The sequence below is a fragment of the Octodon degus genome, unplaced genomic scaffold (genome assembly GCF_000260255.1).
Source record: "Octodon degus isolate 3935 unplaced genomic scaffold, OctDeg1.0 scaffold00112, whole genome shotgun sequence".
In the NCBI taxonomy this organism is placed as follows: Eukaryota; Metazoa; Chordata; class Mammalia; order Rodentia; family Octodontidae; genus Octodon; species Octodon degus.
Genome location: NW_004524688.1, coordinates 8,876,453 through 8,895,558, shown reverse-complemented (window position 1 = coordinate 8,895,558; position 19,106 = coordinate 8,876,453). Strand labels below are relative to the sequence as shown.

The 19,106-nt window shown below is 56.0% G+C and overlaps 1 protein-coding gene across 4 annotated transcripts in view; it reads right to left on the bottom strand.

The window, feature by feature from the left end:
- Rbfox3 (RNA binding fox-1 homolog 3) overlaps nt 1–17,789 on the bottom strand; it is a 406,036-nt gene extending 388,247 nt beyond the window's left edge. For all 4 annotated transcript variants that reach the window (XM_004639517.2, XM_004639518.2, XM_023699282.1 and 1 more), the window contains exon 1: nt 17,657–17,789. The gene's annotated coding sequence lies outside the window, so the exon portion shown is untranslated. The remainder of the gene's footprint in view (nt 1–17,656) is intronic.
- Between the last annotated feature and the right edge of the window lie 1,317 nt (nt 17,790–19,106).

Genomic DNA, 19,106 nt, shown 5'->3' with positions numbered 1-19,106 from the left:
AATTACAGTCTGTCTGCTGCCAAGTTCGGGACTGTTATTTCCTTCCCAACACTCTTGGTTTTTTTTTTTTTTTTTTTTTTTTTTGGTTGTTTTTTTTTAATTGGCCTGAAATGCAAACTGCCTTGCCTGATGGGTCTCTCGGTGTCAGGACACATGCAGGGAATCCCACATCACAGTGCATCCTCGCAGGGTCCAGGAAGGAGATGCCTCCTCCAAGAAGCAGAGTTGGAGGTCCAGGACATGGGGGCGTGCTTCCAGCTGACAGTGGACCATGTGCAGATCTGACCACCCGTCTCATCTGAGTGTCCTGCGATGGCTCCTCGAGGTGGCAGAGATATCACCACAGCCTTGGGGGACGTGTGCGCTTTGCCATGTCAGCAGGGAATGACATCAGCAAGGGCTAAGCACACCCCATGCCAAACCTCAAACCAACCTTCAAGGAAGGAACCTCTTCGGGTGGGGTCTGAAGATGGCAGCAGATTCCTCAGAATTGGCCTGGTGTCCCCACCTCCCAGCAACATGGACAGGATCAGCAACCTGGCCCATGACCCCTCACCTTGAGGGACAAGTCACTTCTGATACCTACAAGAGTGTCCTTTATGTGTCTACGACATGCTCAAGGCCCTGAAGAGCAGGCACTGTCCTCTGTCCCCTCCCCTAGGCTTTCCCCCCATTCCAGGAGCAAGGGACCCAGCAGAAGATCTAAGACGGAAAGTGAAGCCCCCTCCCTGCTAGCAAAGACCCAAGAGAGACCTCAGAGCACAGCGACCCCAAAAACCAACAAGATGTGTCCATTGCAGACACATGTGTAGCCAGGTTGCCCCATCTCCTCTGGGGCTTCCTTCACCTTGCAGTTGAGTGTTGTCCCCACTACTCTACTACTCTGTCATTGTCGAATTCCTGGAGGCAGGCAACACACCATACACATGACCAATGCTACTGCCAAAAGAACAGCTACAGGCCCACAAATACTGCACACCTCTTGCCTAACGGGTAGAGCCCAGGTGACTGCTGCTGCAAAGATCCCAAAGAAGGCAATGGCCATCCCACATACCCTGCCCCCAGCCCCCTCCCTCTTCCAGGATTGCTCTGGCTCTAGAACTCAGGAGCAGGGAAATGTTGCCATCTTCCACACCTCCAGAACCTTCTCCTCCATGACACGGCATCTTAGACTTCCGCTCCTCAGCCTTCTCCTTGCCGCAGAAAGCCAGGCACCCCTACACCCCATCCTTGCCCTGGGATACACCCGCCACAGCCTGGTTCCCAGTAGCAACTGCACCTAGGAAGGGGGCAAAGGACTAGAGATAGATGCAACCCCCAGGGTAGGGTGGCTGCTCCCAGATGAAGGGTAGGTGCTTGTGGGGCTTGATTGCAGCTGAGTGGGTGTCTGCTCTAGAGAGGGGTTCAGGTACAGAAAGGAGACCCTGGAGAAGAGACCTCAAGTGTTCCCAGCCCTCCTCAGTTGGCATCCTCTCCCTGCAAGCCCCTCCCCACATCAGACGGGGCAGAACAGGGCACACCCAGGCCAGTGGCTCCTGGGTCTCTCTCCCCTCAGTCTTGTTCACGCTAAGTCGCTATTGTCTCACAAGCATTGCTACACATGTGCACGTCCGCACATGCGTGTCGAGTTTTATTCCAATCCTTAAATGAGGTCTTGGCTGAGAATCTACAATTCCCCAGTGGCCTCAATCTTGCAAAGATTGCTTTTTTAATGCTGTTAGGCCTTAATACTAATAAGCTTCCTCTCTAGTACAGAACCGGGTCACTCTGCCCTGACATAACCAGAAATCTCCCCTGGGCTGGAGGGTGGGTGGGAGTGTGGAGGGGGCTATTCTGGGAAGGCCCGAAGCTGGGGAGACCCAGAGGGGAATCCTCCCTTAATTCCCTGGAATTCCCAAATTATCTCATTTCTGGGAACCAGCATGGCTTGATTGCTACGGATAACTTTGAGATGTGACCGTATCCCCTACAAGTATCAGTTTCCTCTTCTGTATCTTGATTTTTGAATGACAGGAGGAGGAAAAAGCAGCATAGAGCCTGCAGCCACACCTGGCACAGACACAGGTCCCACCCTGGACAGAAGGTCTCTAGCTCTGGCCTAGAGCCTGTGTCCCACAGAGCCCCGGTCCTGAGGCCAGGAGAGGAAATTGGGAGAGGATGGCACCAGCAGGCTCCAGGACAGGAACCAAAACTGTCCTGAGCCAGGCAAGGAGCCCAGGTCTGGGCGCCAGGACCCATCAACCCCTCCCCCAAGCCAGGTGAGTGGTAGCAGAGTTCAGGGACAGGGAGGGTACATGTGAGGGGGAAATCTGTCTCCATCTGTGTTCTCAGGAGCGAAGCTAGAGCCCTCATGAACCTTTAGAACATCCATTAAGCACCCACCATGTACAGAGAGGGAACAGGTGACATCCTTCTCACTGTTGCTTTTTACTAGGGTCAGGAGGGATCTCAGAGCTAAGAGCAGAGTTGATGCCAGAATGCTCCTCAGAACCCACTGGTCAAGGTGTGAGCCCTTCACTCCAGACTGTTCTGAGGAAAGGACATGGAGTAGACGGAAGAGAGAAGAATGAGGAATCAAAGACACAGCTCCTGCCCTCCCAAAATTCCCAGGCCACAGGAGGGACAGAGAAGGAACAAACAGCCCCCATCCTCGATCCCACCAACCACCTCCTCTCCAGGCCCCTCATCTTCCCCACCAGTCCCTGTGGGGTCAGCTCTCACGTGGGGTCAGCCAGGGCCCCTCCCAAGGCCCTTGCTGCCTCTTGACCCTGGAGTGTGATGATCACCAGCCACCAGCAGCAGCCCCTCAGGCCCTGGCCCATGGCTGAGTGTGGAGGACTTGACAGGTCCTCTGGGATAGCAACACGGCCAGTACCAAATTTTAAAAATAAAAAATGTGTCACTATGGCATCTGTAGCCACGTGCCATAGACATCAAAGGGCATGTTCAAAGTCTTCTGCCGAAAGGCAGGGGGCCCACCTGAGGGTCTCAGTCAGGAGGCAGGAGAGGCAGGCAGCTGGGCAGCCTCACGGAGCCACAGAAGATGGGGGATGTACTCCTGTGCTGCCCATGGCTCACTCCAGCCGTGAGCGTCCCCATCCAGGACTCCTGGGCTAACCACGTGCTGTTCTGTCCCTTGGGTCTCACACAGTAGGCCCGAGGGCGTGACCTCCTCAGCACTTGAAGAGGACACTGCTGCAACATGCTGGCACCTATGGTGGCTGAGAGTTGCCTGACAAATGACAAACCCTGAGATGTGTGGACTGATGCCTCCCATTCCTGCTGCAGTCATCAGCACTGAATAGAGCTGCCCCCTTCCCACAAAGCCAGTCCAAACATCCGGTTCACCAGAAAGAAACTGGCTCCACTGCGCAGGCCCCTGAGCAGTCTCCTCTCCCTTGGCCCAGGACCCGACCCATGCGGAGCCTGGCACCACCCAGCCCAAAGCCCAAGGACACGCTGAGCACCTACTGTGTGTCAGGCTCCAAGTTCAGTGCTCAGAGCATGAGAGGAAGACGAGACAGTGCGCATCTCCCCTCTGGCTGGCTATGAAGACACCCTGGCTGGTGAGTACTCTTCTTTTCCTAAGTAAACGTGTCGCAGACGCCTTCCACACCACCCACAGCAGCTGCCCAGAGCCAGTGCACTTGCAAAGAGCTGGGCCTGCCTTCTTCAGCCGCCATGCACTGCAGGGGACTTATTCATAGTGGGCCACCCTGAGAAAGGGCTCACACACCAGGCAGGGAACAGGCCACCATGCCAGGTGAAGCCCTGAGCGCCTGAGAAACTTTGGAGGGAGGGGTTCTGCTCTATTTGACAGCAGACTCTGATTCCAGGACAACTGCGCACACGCCAAGGTTCACTCCTGAAGGAGGGGGAGGGAGGCCTACAGGGCTGGACGAAAAACCCAGCACAACCGGCAGGGCACCACCTTGCTCTTGCCAGCGCCACAGGCAGAACCAATGTCTATATCCCCTCTGGCCTGGAAACCACAGCGGCTTTCCTACTCTTCTGGTCAGCAGGCGCGATGCTGCAGAAATGGGGGCCCAGGGCTGCACCCCTCCCACATGTCTCCCTTAGAGCCTCTAGAACCTCAGAGCATGAAAACTCCCTGGCTGCTCCTGAGGGCCAGCCAAGACAGAGCACCTGAAGCACAGGGACCCACCCAGCCCCCGGCATCCCCCAAATATTGATAGAGAATCTTCCAGGTGGAAGGGGCCATCCACAATGCCCTGAAGACAGCAAGACTGAACTGTTCTTCCCACCTAGCTGGCTAATGAAGAAGACTACTCCACCCACATATGTCACTCTTTGGGCTCCCTTATTAGTGCTGACTACAGCTCCCAGAAAAACATGCGAGAGACAAAGTGGGGCTGCAGAATGCCTTCAAAGGCCCTTGGGATAGGCACGCATGGCAAACGTGCCCCTGACTCAGACAAAGGCCCGGACCTTTGTGCCCTGTGCAGTCTCCTACAGGCCTTGGCCATCATTCAGGCAGTCAAGGCATTCCTTGGATGCTCTGGGGGGAGCTCCTGGTCACCACAGACTCTCACCCCCCTTGTATAGCACATACTCCTCCTAGACTGTTCCCCAGAAATGCACTAGCCCCAGCACCACTGGCTCCCACGTTTGTCTGAAAGCCCACACAACGGTCAACACTCACCGCCCGGCTTGCTGCTAAAATGCCCCTGACTCAGAAAAGCAAGCCTGGCCTAAAGTGGGAATCTGGTTCTGGCAGGACCTTACCAGCTGGCGGTGCCCAGGGACCGGGGGTTTGCGTTTGGAATGAGTGAAAGCTGGTAGGGAGAGAAGGTAAGGGAAACTCAGTCCTCTGACAGGATTCCAGCGGCTTTTCTATCCCGGATGCAGCTCTAGGGAAAAGGAAGGAAGATCCTCAGCCAAAAATGTGCACTCTGCTCTTCTCACAGCTGCTGTGGGGCCTTGGGACCCAGGACCAGGGCTGGCGGAGAGCTTATTCCTCCAAGAGGAGGTGAGCAGAAGAAGAAGGGGCAGGAAGATTGTCACCAAAGTCCCCACCTGGACAGTACCACTGGACTCATTCTCTATAGCCTTTGTTACCTGTTAAATGTCTCACACAGGCTAGGAAGGACAGCAGGGAGTGAACACCTCCACAAGCCCTTGGGGCTGCAGGGCCCCTAACCTTAAAACAACCAGCCACTCTTCCCAGAAGAGGTGGTCACAACCCACAAGGTGGCCCCCAGGTACCCTCTGGCCTCTTCTCTTTCCGGTTGACCATTCTTCCCATGCAGGCTGATGCCACACAGTGGGTACCCTGAGGCTCCCAACAGAGCCCCAGAGACAGATGAGGCTTTCTGAAGCCCCACTACCTGAGGAGGACTCCAGTCCAAAAGGACCCTGATCCTGCTTCCTAACCTCTCCCCCCACTCAACCCCGCCATCACTGTCCCTCATTAACAGTGTTCTCCAAAGCCACCTGCAGAAAGTTGCAATCAGGTAGCCCAGGTAGCATCGCCTGCACATGACCCACATAGCAGGAAGGACTCTCAGCTGGAGGCTGGCCAGCAGGGTAGGATGCTTCAGACCACTGCTGTCCCCATAGGAAGAGCCAGGTACAAAGGGCACTCAGAGAAGACGCCAGTAGCAGCAGGCAGCCACACTGCGCGCACGTGCACACACACACACACACACACACACACACACACACACACACACACATTCTGTTGTTAAGGACCTTAACTTAGAATGATGTATTCTCTGTTCTCCTGACTATAATTATTTTAGCGTGGGAGACCAATCCCATCTCCAGTATCTCAGAAGCGCAACATCAGAATCTCACATTCCACGGCCCTGGAAAATCCCCATGGTCTTCAGTGCCTTCCCTCCTAGAAGCTGGAGCACCACAGGCCCTTCAGCTGGATGGCACCTGAGAGGGTGCATCATCTGTGGGCTTTAATGCCTACTCCAAGAGCCTCCGCCTAGAGCCACTGAGACCTAGGCATGCGCATGCCTTGCAAGTAACCATGGCAACTTCAGGGAAGTTTCAAACAGTTTGTGAATTGTTGCGTGGTTATATGCGGTGCTCAGGCAGGTCAGGTCACTGCCTTGCCTCTAAAATAACAAGCCCCCTGAATGACACCATTAGGGCCACGGTGGGTCTGGGGCCTGGGGTCTCAGGGCAAGCCCCAGGCTTCCAGCTGCCTTTGCTAGGCTCTCTGCTCAGTCATAGGCACAAGTCTCTGGGTCATGCTGCTCCTGCAGGGAGATGCTGGGCTAATCCCCTCCTGTACGAGTTAGGGTGCCTCCTCCCCAATCTCCCACCCACCACTCAGTGCACTCCCAGGAGCCCCCAGGAGGTGGGAGAACTCTACTTGTACGTGCCCACCTGCTCCGCGATCCAGACCCCAGGGGATTCCTAGGGGACTGGGGGGAGGCAAGTTCCCATACACAGCCTCTGCAGTGGAGATACGCAAGTGTGGGCGCATGGGCGCACGTATACACAGGAGCCCATGCGTGCACACGAAGGTGACAGGGTGACTCCATCCTCACACACAGAAATACCCAGGTCTCCTCAAAGGGCTAAGGAGGTCCCCATGGGGGCAGGTGGCAGCCCATGTCCTGCGGCCGCCAGCCCTTGTCTGTGCAGGAGACAGCTGGATGCCGCTGTCACCACCAAGGGCTACCTCGCCTGTGGAGGTGGGTGTGCTCATGTGCACTCACATACATGTACACAGGCACACTGTCCTCTGTCAGCTGCCAAATAGCAGTTGCAGGCAGTTCCTGCTGGCGCTGTAGCCTGCCTGGACAGCTGCAACCCCCACCGCAGGCAGAACAATGGTGGCACAGGCCCACCGCCTACATGAGCCCACACAGCACGCTTGCTGCCTGTGGGTCAGAGTGGGAGCTCAGGAAAGTGCCTGGCGGCCAGCAAGGCTCTCTGTCACAGCTGCGGTGGCAAAGGCTGGGCTCCGTGGCTGTGAAAAGAGAAATCGTTTTTAAAGGGAAAAGAATCTTAAATGGTCCTTTCAGCCCTCGGCGCTCATAATAGTAGTATCCAAGTTAATGAAAGGCCTGGCGTGCTGGCGGGCTGACTAACAGCAAATGCCACAGCCCGCAGCTCACGTGGCGAGGCTCTGTCACCAGTGTGGAAGCCAGGCCTCTGTGGGGAGGTGGACAAGGCGGAGAAGGAGGTGGGGAAACAGGAAATGAAGTGTGCTTCTAGGAATGACACGTCTCCCACTCGGGATCACCTCACCCATTAGCCTGCGGGAGGCCGCCGAGTACAGGCATCTCATTTCTGCACGGGCTAAGTTTCCCCGAAAAGATAGCCAGAGTTTTCAAGGAGCTGAAATAATATTCAGAACAAATAAAAGACCATGGGGCCGTGCTCCTACCAGCCTGGCAGGAGGGCCACCAGGTACAGGGACACAAGGGAGTCTTTCTGGGTCCAAAAAGCAAGCACAACCCCATGACATACACATGCACATGCACATGCACTGGCCCACATGGGACACAGGCACTCATGCGTGCCCCCTTGTACATACCTGTGCACCTACACCCACGTCACGCACACATACAACTTGCTTGCTTCCGAGTCCTAAGCATTCATACCCATGGATCTCATCATGGCCAGATGCTAGGGGGACAAATATCCCCACAGATGTGCTACCTGGAATTCCCCCCAACACCCCACAGCATGAGCTCCATTGGTGAGGAGACCCTAGGGCCCAGCTGTAGCTCTGAGTATGTCAGATCCTTGCACGGTCTGTTCCAGAACCTTCTAACCCACATCAAGGGGTTCCTGCCTTGAAGGCCCGGGAACAAGGCCTGGCTCAGCCATCTAAGTGAAGGTGACTGATTTATTCTGACCATCCTGACTCTTAATGACACAGCTCTCCTCCAAGCCTGCGCGGCTGTAATTGTCCATCAAGCTGGGAGGGCAGGCAGGGACCGTAAATCCTTCCTCCCGGCTGCGCAGAGCTCCACGCTGCCTGACCTCCGGCTGCCAGCCCCGCTTCGCCCTCCTGCCAGCACAGCTAGCTTTCAAGGAGCAGGAGGGAAGCAGTGGCAGGAAGGGGTGGCTGGGGGAGTAGAATGAGGTAAGAAGCTAAGGAGGGTGTGGAGGGGAACATGTGGCCTGCATCCTGCTGCTCAGACTCCAAAGGGCTGCAGAGTGATGCTCCTACTAGAGCCTGAGTCCCGGCTGTGGCTTCTCAGGAGGCACCAGTCTGGGGTCCAAGCTCTGCACAGCTCACCCTCTGGGGTCACTAGACAGCCAGGTCTTGGGGGCCACAGTGCTGGACATCCAAATGCATAGGCAACCCTTGCAGAGAGGCCTGCAGTGGAAGGAATGATACTCATTCGCCCTCTAAACTTCACCATCATCCCTGGCTCTGACTGGAGCCCAGGGACCTCTCTCAGGGTCCAATGGCTAGAGCCGCATGGCCTCAGCAGCAGCATGGGCCTGAGCAGCTCAGAGGCTCAGCCACCACCTCCAGGTTGACCTCCTTCCCTGCAGCAGATGGCTATTTTCTGTAATTTTAGTATACATCGATGCTTCTCAAAGTGGCGGGCATTGCAGTTATGATTATTACCCAAAGACTTCCTTTATAGCCTTCATTTGCCGATGCTCATTACTTTCTGAAAAACTGTCCTTGGGAACTGCAATTTTCCAAGACTAGTCTTGTGAGTTTTCTTCTCAGGATTTGGGCAAAACATATTTGGGAAGGGAGAGACATTAGGGCTCCTAAAATCAGTCTCCTTCGTGGCTTCTGACAAGGAAAGAAAAACAAGGAAGAGTGGGACTGAGTCTTTAACATGCAAATGCCGATTCCACTATTTGGTTTTGTCTCTTCTGAGGAGACAGTCCTAATTTTACAGTGAGAACTCAACCAGGGGAGACCTCTACAACATTCCTTTGGTAGCTCGAGCACGGACAAGTAAGGAAGCAAATGCCAATTACTGGAATACTGTTGATGCACAAAAATAGCTAGACATGTATTTCCCAACACAAGGGCAAACTTGCAGAAAGTCGGAGGCTGGCAGATGCTGGCAGAGCAGCAGAATGCTAGTCCTGTGTGCATCCTTCTCTGCTGTCTTAGGGAGAGATCTGCTGTCAAGAAAGAAAAAAGGCCACGCAGGAAGATCGCCTTTCATCCTCCTATAGCGCTGCCCCCAATCCCACAGCTGGAGCGGCACAAATCAGGAGAAGGGTAACAGGCTTCTCTCCTTCCTTCCTCTAGGCTTTCAGCTAAAGGTACAAAGCTGTCAGCATACCAGACTCCCACCCGATAAAGCTCACTAGAATGCTGGCTGCCTGAGCGTGTTGATTATAATATTACACCACTGACAACAATAATTCTCACCTTAAGTTTCTCCAGCACTCCCCTTTTCTGCTAAGATTCCAAAATACTTGATGAACGCACCCTTGTAGAGCACCACTCTGAGGCCCACAGCAAGCACTACTGGTTCCATAACACGCTGCTGGAAGAAAGGCAACCGGGAAGGGCGTAGGTCCCGGGCCCACCCGAGCCGCCTACGGGAGCTGGAGCAGGAGCCCCCTGGGCTCTGGCTTCCCCCGCCTGTCCCTGCATTAGGCCCCCGAGCCATACTTAATGGCATTGCATCAATGAGGGAGAGTCAATATTCCAGAGAAGCGGTGCAGGCTTTCTGTGCGCTCCTAATGGGCCTTGCAAATCGGTGCTTCGGTGCTTTGTGCACAGAGCCCCAAGATCCAAAAGCATCTCCAAGCTGAAGGCAGGGTGAGATGGAGCTGCTCAGCCTGAGTGGGAAGGGCCAGAGCAGCCATCCATGGGCGCAGAGGGGTTGGGGAGGGTGGAGAAGGAGGGCCATGATTCTCAGCCTCTCCATAGGAGAAAATCACTTGGCATTGGCCTGGCCCGCCTCTCCTAACCCAAGAGCAGGTCCCCCGCAAGGGCAAAGGCACTTGCTGCCATCCCCCTCTCTCTGTAGTTCTCTGACCCCCATCAGGAGTGGTAGCACGAGAGGAGACAGTGGTCCTCTTGGGGACACACCATAGACTGGAACCCCACCACACCCTGCACACCCTGGCCAGGGTGATTCCTGCCTCTACAACACCCCAGTCAAGACCTCACCCCTTCCTGCTTGGCCACGGCGTGTGCCTGAGAGTGGGAGGTGCTGGGCTCCTCCTTGGAGACCTTCCAGGTCCCCCAGTTCATGAGGTCCCCTTGCCCGCCCTCTCCTTGCCTATAGGAAAATGTGATAGTCCCCTACAGGGACAGTGGTCCCTACCCTGGCCCCACAGCCTCCCCTGGAGTCATTTTAAATGACGTCATCTACTTGCAGTCATGAAACAGCTCAGAACCACTTCCTCAGGCCTGAGCCTCGCCTGGTGGTAGCCACACCATAGCTGCAGAGAGAACAGCTGTTCCTTGCCTAAGCCTAGGGCACGGTTTCTGTGTCCCAGCTGAGCAAAAACAGGTCTCAGCACCTGCCCTAGGAGACAGAGTTGGGAGGTCTGTGTCCCCTCTCCAGCCCATGCCACGGGCAATCCTGCTACTCCCCAAAGCCTCGCCTCATGCTGGCCCTGCCCAGCCTGCAAAGGTGGCCTGGTCCACTCTTGCTGCTGACAGGTACAGTGTCTGTCCACAAGGGGCTCAGAAACCTCATGAAAGGTAGTTACTGCTCAGCCGTGTTCAGAAGCTGTGTTCCATTTAAACGCGTGTGTAAACAGGGCTGTCCTGGGCAGGGTGCGGGGAATAGTGGTTCTTAAAAGCTATCAGTGGAGAGGCACAGGGAGGGGCTGAGCCACACAATCTCAGGGAAGCTGCCCTTGACAGTCTCTTCCCCGAGCTAACTGGGTGATGTGTCACACGGTTGGGCATCGAGGCCAAGGGGGCCAGTGCCTCAGGGAGACCATCAAGAGCCTACCCATACCCTCCAGCCAGCGCAACATTCAATTCTCCTTTTATTCTCTGAGATCAGCAAACGATGGGCACCTGCGGACACAGTGGTGCAGGCAGCAAGCTCAAATATTAGAAAAGTCGTGTTAAGGGGCCGGGGAGATGGCTCAGTGGAATAAGCACTTCCCTGGCAAGTGCAAGGGCCTGAGTTCAATCCCCGGTTCTACCAAAAAAAAAAAAAAAAAAAAAAGTCGTGTTAATACCACTGGTGGAGACAGAGCCTCGTGCACACGTGGCAGGCCTTTGGGAAGAGGATGGAACCACAGCTGCGCCATGGCTGACCTGTGGATGGGAGGCGGCATCTGGGTCACTGTACACGTGGCCTGTGTCCCTTTGCTCTCCACTTCCTGGCTGCCATGAGGCGAGCAGCATTTCCTCCGCTGTGCCCTCCTGTTATGTGGCCCTGCCCTGGAGCCAGCTAACGAGGGAATAAAAGCATCAGCCAATATAAACCTTTCCTCCTGACAGCGTGGGTGGCAGGGGTTTTGTCCCCAGGATGAGGATAGGAACGGAAACAGGTCAGGTGAAAAGAAGTCCACGCCCAATGGTCTGATGCCATGGTGCCTGGAAGTTCTCACGTACAGATCCCAGAACCAGCTCTGCATCCCCAGGACAAAGCTCCAGGAAATACTGGTTATTGTCTCTGTAGACCATAAGATAAACATTTTGTCTGCATTTGGTAAGGATTTTGAATTATTAAGGTTTAGTGACAAATTAGTTCTCCATGTGCCTAGGAGCGTCCGCCTCCTAAAATCTTTCTCTAAATTGAATCCACCCTTTTAATACAAGTACACTTCATGTCTTTCAGCTTCAACAGACGGTTTTATATAAAAAGACTTCATTGGCGAGAACAGCCTGCTTCTCTGTGTTCTCATTATCTTTGCCTACAAGGAAAACTCTTCTGTCACATAAGGCCCAACCCAGGAGCCATCATTCGCCTGGGGAACTTGGAGGAGGAGGAGCAGGAGAGGCACCTAGACTCAAGAGGGCCAGTGTTCCTACTATCTTCATTCCTCACCTCAGCTGGCATCATGGACAAGGAGACACTGGAGAGCAGGGCTACAGCCTGTGTGTGCTATCTGTTCGCACCTAGAAATGTGTCCATGTCCTAGGTTTGTGCAGTCCACGGCCTCCACAACTTGATTCAGTGGCCCTACAAGAAAGAGACTGAGTTTGGGGGCCTGGGTTGCTTTTGTTCCCTTATTTATTTGTTTGAGCAGTGGAAAAGTTTGAAGCGAGACAAGATGCCTTAGAGAAATAAAGGCACAGCAGAATCATCTCTCTTTAGCTCGTGAGGTACACATTATGTTCTCAACCATCACCCGGCAAAAGGACTTGATAGAACCACAGGATCTGGCAAGAGCAGCTGCCAGGATCAAGGCAACTTCGGCATCTGAAACACAATTGGCTTTGAAAAAGGACTAAAATAGGCAAACCTGACCATCAGCCTCCTCCCCAGGCTCTCAGGCACTGCCCCACCCTGCCAGAAAGGTGACCTAGTCCCTGAGCAGAGAGCAGACATCCTGGGTTAGGAATGGGGCCCCATGGAGCCCTGAACAGCAGCAGGGAGGGAGGAGGTGGCCAGGCACCATGCAGCTCTCTTGGAATCGTGGGAGAACCCTCTCGGCACAGCCCCTGAGTGAAGTGATAAGTGGGTAAAGTTCTGCTAAAAATATCTACCTTTCCCTCCTTCCCTCTCTTCTGGGACTGTTCCAGCCTTCGATAATTGAACCTTAAAAGAAAACCTGCAATCATTTGGACCTCTCTGCTCTTTGTCCTCAGAGAAAACTGTAAATCCTGAAGACCCCAGCGTGGGATGACACAAGTCACAAGCCCCCTCTTGGCCAAGGTCACCAGCAAGAGCTGGCCCTTGGCCATGCAGGAGTAGAGACAAAGGAAGATGAGGTGTTTTGTTTTGTTTTTGCTTCCAACAATCTCCCAGAGCCCACAGCTTGTGCCCCTGCCGGTGGGACCCTCCACAGGCAGCCCATCTCCCTCAGGTTTGGCTGTCTCTTTCTCTCTGACTCTTTGATGGAAAGGCCTCCATTGCCGATGCTTTAAGCAAAAAAAAAAAAAGAGCTGGCTGGGTGCAGCCACAAGAGGAAGGAAGAGGGCGGGAAAGGCCCCTCGGAGCTTGCCTGCTGAGACCCAGAGAATGGGGGTGACCAGCTGACACACAGAATGGAGGCTGCCTCGCACAGAGCAGGCAAAGGTCCAAGGCCCAGAAAGGATGCCCTGCTCCGCTTTGCTACTGGAGAACAGAGACATTTACACCTCTGTCGTCATGCTGGTCAGTATGCTCACAAGCGCTCCACCCCGCAGCGCAGCACATCTGCAGACCTCTAAGGTCCACAGTCCTTCCCCAGGTCATGGGCACCTGCCCGCTGGTGGACCCTCAAAGAGACCCCCCCCATCCCCTCAGGAGAGGCGCTCAGCCCTGCCCCTTCCCTCCAGACTCCGGCACCACTTTGCAAAGTGCAATTTACAGTCTGTGAGCTTGCCCGGGGCTGCCAGACAAAACACTTTCAAATAAAGTAACAGATTTTATACTCTTTATTATCTCAAGTCACCTTTCAAGGCATGTTTTGGTGTCAGCTTAAGCGTTGGAGAAACTGTAATAGCCCACTAATTTACTAAGTGTGCTGCACCAGAAAGGTGTGTGAGCCACATCAGTATAGGCCACGAGGTTTTTGTGGTTTTTGGTTTTGGCAGGGTTTTTTTGTTTGTTTCATTTTGTGTTTTGTCTTGTTTCATTTTGATTTTGTCCTAGGAACTGAACCCAGGGCCTTTGCACTGAGCTACATTCCTAGCACTTTTCTTTGGAGACAGGGTCTCTAAGTCACTAAAATTGACCAGATTGGGCTCAAATCTGTAATCCTCCTACCTAAGCCTCTCAAATGACCAGGATGACAAGCACGCACCATCACACACCCAGCTCAGGAGGCATTTCTTTAAGGAAGGGTATTTATCCTCTGTCTGTAGATACCCAACACAGACCAGGCCCAACTGCAGAGAAATCACTCTACTCCTCACACCACGCACCTGGTCACCAGTCTCTCAGGTATGGCAAGAAAGAATCACACAAATACGTGAAAGCAAGAGGGGGGAAAGAGAGAGACACTAAGAGAAGGAGGTGGAACCAGAATATCATAAACAAGAAAGAAACCACAACGGCTCTGTGAGCAGCCAACTTGGGAGAGACAGAAGACAATGAGATGCTAAGCAGGCATTCACACCATTGGGCTACAGCCCTGGCCCACTATCTTCGGCCACCTGGATGTTCCATGAGGCTGCAAAAATCTAAAAGAATAAAGAGAGAAACTGCAGCTCATCAAAAAGATGTAGGGGCAAATGAGATGCACCCACTCCATGCCTGGGCCAGAAGCAGGACCTACAAGTGAGGGTTTGGGAAGAGCCAGGCTCCCTAGGAAAAGCATCTTTGTGGAAGGCGGAAACTTTCAAGATGGTTTTTCCCTTCACTTGTTTAAAAATAAAAAATTCCTCACCGCATGTCAGCTGTGTGTCAGGTTCCATTTGTCTTTATAACAGAGTATCGAGCCAGAGTGAGGAAATAAATAAATACAGAAAGACAACCGACCAAGGATTGCAGGCACACGGATGGGCCGGAAGAGGTGAGCCCCACGCCACAGCCGCTGAGATACATTTCAATTTCCCACGTAGCATGGTCGCTCCGTGCCCACGGACATGTTCTCTGCCCCTCGCTGCCCCCGCCGTCCCCAGCACCTCTGGGTGGGACGCCAGTGCCACTGTGCATGCTGTCCCTTCTAATCCCACAAGCATGACTCAGATAATGCTCTGCACTGGGGTGGGCGGAGGGGGGTGGTGATCAGCCAAGATCCTGCCCTTAGGAGCAAGGTACCTGCAACTTGTACAGGCAGAGCAAAGGGGCAGTGGGCAAGGGTGAAGCTAGGCTGGGGGTGGGAAGGCAAAGAAGGCTTCAGGGGAGAAGCAGCACCAGGCTGAACCACAGTGGCCAAGGTCAAGATCAGAACTGGGAATGGCATTTTCTCTGACTACTCCAGTGCTTAGTGCATCCCTAGATACTGAGAGCTTCATTTCTCTCTTCATTTCGCCTAATTCAGGGTTGAGAAGTGGCAGGAACAGGACAGAAGGCCTGTTCCCTTAATGGTACCCAGGAGACCTCTCGCTGTAATTACCTTTTTGCTGGCCCTGGGCTGCCAGGCTGGATGTGCCCAGAGAGCCCTGCCCTCCCCCCCCACCCCACCCCATAAGGGGGATGGGTTAGGTCTGTGCCTCGCGCGCCTTGGCCCTGTCCTTGGTCCTGGCCGGCGGCAAGCTGCGTGGCAGAGCCCTCTTCTTTCAGCCCAGCCTCTGGTCCCCGCAGAAGGACAGTGAATACATCCTCCCCCGCTGCCGCTCGGCCCTAGGTCACCGGACAGTGCATTAGCACCAGGGGCATAGCAGCGTCAGGGACCGAGCCTAAGGGCACTTTCTCAGACTCGGCTTCTGCTGAGGCCACTTAGGCCATAGGTGGACGCAAATCTTTCTCGTCCCCTGGCCCCTAGGGAAGGTAGACCAGGGCGATCGACAATGCTCCTTCTTGGCGAGGAGTTGGGGAAAGAAGGGGGAGGTTGCTGTTAGAAACGGGGAACTCAGGCCAGAAAACGCTGGTGGCTCCAGCCCACGCTCCACTATCAACCCCTCTCCTGGCAGGCAGTTGCCTACCAAGCCAGGCTGTCTCGGCCTTTTTCCTCTGTTCCTTAACCTTTGGGGTTCCCCACCTCGCCCACTCCCTCACCCTCCTAGAGACAGCTCAGCATTCCCAGAATAATCTCCCAGCCGAGAAATGAGGGGTTAAGCGTTGCTTCCAGGAGTGCGCGGCGAGCCCGGCGCCCACGCAGGGAGGCCTCCAGTCCCCGGGGAGGGGCGGGGGTGGCAGCCTCCGTTCTCCTTCTCACGCACCCGCCCAAGGGAGCTTTTGGCTCGCAGGGCGGGGAGGAGGGCAAGGGCGGGGTAGGAGGCCCTAAAAAGGCGCCCCTCCGCCCCCAAAGCCTCCCCGGCCCCCACCTGCCAGCACCCAGCGGCCTCCGCGCCGCCAGCCCCCAGCTTTCATCAGCCCGCGCTTTCCCTACAACTTTCTCCCCCTCTCCCTTCACAATTTTCGCTCACCTGGAGGGTCTGGTTTTAATTAGTGTAATATCCCCGTTAACAACGCAGCCTAATTAAGACATCCGCCCCGAGTCCGCGATTCACACTTAATGAGCACGCTCTGCCGCAATGTTTATACTTTCTTTTCATTATTTTTTGCAGACTAGTAAAACCAAAGCAGGCTTCTGGCTAAAAGACCTCATTACAGGAGACCCCACTCCATTAGCCCGTACCTGCTCCGCGCTAAGTGCCCTGGGCTCCCGGGTGCGCGCCTAGTGCGTCCGCATCCAAGCCGGCTTTATAGGCAGGAAATTAACGACCTGGCCGGCCCGAGGGAAGAACCAGTTCAGCTCCAGCTGCCGGAGGAGGGGACTCTCCCAGGGCCGGATCCCTCCGCCCCAGCCCTCTGCACCGCCTTGTGTCTCGCGCCCTGGGACTAGCGGCCCCGCGGGAGTCCTTTTAAAAGTGACCATTAAATAAAGAGTCCCTGAAAGCGAGAGCACAAGAGAGACAGCTGGGTCATCCAGGAGTTTCGATGCACCTCGCTAGGCCCCGGCCAGCAGACTCCGGAAACATCCCACCCCCCACTCCACGTGAGACCCTGGATCCCCGGGCCGCTTAGCACGCTGGTCGCCGCGTCTCGGTCGCACACAGACTGGGTGCACTGCGGGGCCACGCGCCAGGGGAGGCTCCGCGCCGCGGTGTAAGGAGTGAGGCTGCGACCCAAAGCCCCCAACAACTGCCGGCCTCGCTAGCCCTGAGACACCGCAGGAGACCGCTGTCTCGAGGGCAAGCCCCGCTGCTTTCCGAGGCATTAGGGCAGAAAGTTTGGGCTGCCAGGGGTGTGCCAGGTGCCCTGGCGTGGCTTCCCGGCCGGGCTGCACCGGTGTGGGGGGGGGGGGCAGTCGAAGCTCGGAAAAGGCAGCCCCAAACCTGGCTCAGCCACTCCCCAGTCTCCCCCATTGCCGCCCCTTGGAGGGCCCTGCGCGAGACCGCCCCCGCTGCTCTGCCCCCGCGCACTCCGCGCCGCCTGGGCCCTGGTCTTCTTGGGGATCTGGGGACCCATTCCTTCCCACAGCTCCTCAGGGTCTTCCACCTTTCCAGCGACTCTTCTAAAAAAAGGACCCCTGTCAGGACTCCCTCAGGCCTGCGTGCAGCTTGGGCCGCCTCCCTAGATGCGACCCGCGGGCCGGGATCTCCGTGCGCCTCGGCCTCCCCCGCCGGGGAGTTCCCCGAGCCGGGCATTGTGCCTCCGCCGCTGCCGACATGGTCACGCCACGCGCGGGACTCCCCGGCGTCTCCATCAAGCCTGACCCCGGGCCTTTCCATTCACAAAATCGCCTCCTGGTCCCCTGCGGGCGGGCACAAGCTCCTGGACCCCAGTCCCCGAGGAAATTGGAAAACCCCTCGCCCGGACCCATGACCCCAAGGGCATCACCCCTCCCAGAGCGACCTCTGTTCTGCCCTGCAGCCCCAAGCTCTCGCCAGCCCCGCCTCTCGCTCCGGGGTCCCGAGCGCCCCTCCCCAGGCCATGCCCCCACCCCCAGCTCGCGCGTCGCGATGGTGATGACAGGGAGAGGCGCCCGACAGGATCCGGCTACTCACAGGCTCTACGCTCCCCGCGGCAGGTGACGGGGCACCGGCGGCCATGCCCCGGCTTCATCCTGGCCGCACCGGCGAACCGGTGGCGAGGGGCACCGAGGCCGGGCTGGGGCGGCGGCCGCGGCGTCTCCAACGACCACGCGAGCTGCTGGGGGCCGCGCCGCGCCGCTGTCCGGGGAGGCTCCGCGCTGCCGCCGCCGCTCCTCTCAGCTCCTCTCTCTCCGCTCCTCTCCTTTCCGCTCCTCCTCTCCTCTCGTCTCTCGCGCGCACGACTCTCTCTCTCTCTCTCTCTCTCTCTCTCTCTCTCTCTCTCTCTCTCCTCTGGCTGGCTCGGCTGGAGTGAAAAGGCGGCTCAGCGAGCGCAGCGCATTCTGAGGGAGGGGGTTCAGGCGGTGGCGAGGCCAGGGGATGGGGGGTGGGCCGTGGGCAGATAAAGTGGGGACTCTGGCGACCCACAGTCAGCCCAGTGGAGCAGGGTCATAACGTGATGGGCAACACGCACAGGGCACCCCCAGAGACCAGTGCTGCCCTGGTCTTCTGAAGCACTGCCCAGGGTCCCCACCTTTTCTCCCCACACCCACTGAGATGGATCTTGGGGCAAGCCAATCCAGGTAGCCCTCAGCAGTACCCCCCCAACTATACTCCTGCCTATCTCTGGGGTCCCCCAAAACAGGACTTGTCATAGAGCAAGAAAGATGGATGTCCCCTCCCAGCTGGTTCCACAGCCTTCTCTCTCACTATCCACATTAATGTCTTCCTGGCCCTCAGAATAAAGTTACCAGGCCCACTCTGAGATCCAGCCCCAGCATTGCCTAGATTGGCCAACCAGCAACCGGATCACTCTCAACATTTCCACCAGGATTTGCCTAAAATCCTGAGAGCCGGGACATCCTGTCCCAACCCAGGGTAAGAGGTCCTGCTATGGAGTCTAGCCTTGGAATGGGGAGCAGAGACTGGGAAGTAGATGGGATCCCTCGGGCTGGCAGGGTGAGACTCAGGAGGGGCAGTGGGCTCAGGCTTTGGCGTTGACACCAGAGATAAACAAGGGGCCTGGACATCCCAAACAGGTTTGGGCAGGCCCCAGACAGTGAACAGCAACCCCTGAGGACCTTTTCCTTCTCAAAACAAATGAAAAACATGTCCCCAGGTGGCCTTGACTCCCGCATGCTGCTTCTGGAACAGTCAGACTCCTCCTTGCACCTGACTGTACAGCGAGAAGCTGGGGTTTAGTGGGAATCCTGAATTGCAAGATTCAGAGCCCTAAGGGGAGGGGTGTGTGGTGCTGTGCTGGGCTCCAGGCTACTGGCTGCCTTCCCTGCAGAGCGATGAGAGGCAGTGCCCAAGACAAGTGGCTGCCCACTCAAGAGCTTAATGCTTTTAATTTCTGGCCCTTCGGCCTATCTGGACCATTGATCTGTCGTGGCCGGTGGGAATCATGCTCTACAATTCCAAG